Source organism: Myotis davidii, unplaced genomic scaffold, assembly GCF_000327345.1.
Source record: "Myotis davidii unplaced genomic scaffold, ASM32734v1 scaffold1437, whole genome shotgun sequence".
Lineage (NCBI taxonomy): Eukaryota > Metazoa > Chordata > Mammalia > Chiroptera > Vespertilionidae > Myotis > Myotis davidii.
The window spans coordinates 616,696-618,194 of NW_006288601.1; positions in this window are offsets into that span (position 1 = coordinate 616,696).

Consider the following 1,499-nt stretch of genomic DNA (forward strand, 5'->3'; position numbering starts at 1 on the left):
GTCAAAATCAATCTTTGATCATCTGATAACTATTAAATCTTTAACTACAAAATTAGGGGGGGAATATCCTTGCAAGCTTTCTCTTTAATACATATTTGCATGCCTACCCTGTGAGGAATAACATCACATAAGAGATTAAACAAGAATGTCTACTTTTAATCAGGTGCTAAACACCAGCAAGCATGCTTTAACACATGACACAATGAGGCTGGCTTAAATTTTCTTTATCTAAAAGTTGTTATCGTAAGTAGGCAGTAGCAGGGGGCGGGAGCTGGCTATAAGGGGTCAATGGGAGAAAAAAAGGTGACATCTAATACTTTCAATAATAGATTTTTTCAAAAGAAGTAGTAGCAACCAACTGATAGCCAAATATATATATATATGAAAGAGAAAAAGCCAAAGTAGTGTTCCCAAAAGTAGGAAGAGTACCTGTTCTAAAAGTGATGGGCAAGACCCCGAAAGAATATCAAAAGCTCCCGGATTACATGGAAGCAGGCTAAGAGCAGACGCCTCCCGGTCTTCAGTGAGGTGCAATCCTCTGAATATCCGGAAAATCAAAGGCGTTTGACGACGGGATAAACAGTTAGTAAACAATTCAAGTTGCGGAAGTATTGTTTTTGTTTGGAGAAAGAGCAACTTAAAAGAGATCAACCCAAGAACTTGTATGCGTATATGCATAACCCATGGACAGAGATAAAAATAATAAAATAAAATTAGACTGAAATATAAACTTGCACGGATTTTAAATAATTTGGCTCTTTCTGCAAATAAGCCTAAGTCCTTGTCTCCTACATGGCCCCATTTTGTCTTCTTTTTTCTCTTTCCTAGCTAAATACCAAAACATTACTTCCTGATTTCCTTTCATCTTTTCTTCAGCACTTTTCTAAGTTTTTACTTGAAAACGAGCCTGAATGCTGTCGCTGTAGGCACCAATTGCGTTCGGTAGCCCTAGTTAAATGGTAATATAAGGACAAGTGGGAAATATAAACACATATTATCTGCAAAGTGTCCCTAGTAGGGAGTAAGGGAATTATTCCCCGACAATAAAATGAGGATGAAAAAAATTAGCAAATTTACCATTAAGGGCGCGCCTTAATGCTAGAGATTTGAAGTTAGTTCTTCTAAGAAATTCTGGAGGATTGTGACTTGAAGCAAAAGTGAACATTTTCTGGATGGTGGAAATATTAGTTATTACTATTTATTTTTTCTTAGTACTTTTTTCTAGTCTTTAGACGGGGGGGTGGGGGAGTGGGAAGGGGCTGAGGGGGAACTGAGGCGGAAAACCACTGCAGGGAACGGTGCAGGACAAATACCGGGGAGTCAACCTTTATCAGTCTTCCTTGTCCTTTTAATTTTCAAGGGAAACTCGTAGCTGTTCACCCAGGCCAGGTCCCGCCTTTCTCCGTCACGACCCCTCCGCCGGGTGGCGGCGGGAGCGTCATCCCGGGAGCGACGCGCGCGGGGCACTCTGGGAGCGGAAGTCGGCGGCCGCGCGGCGC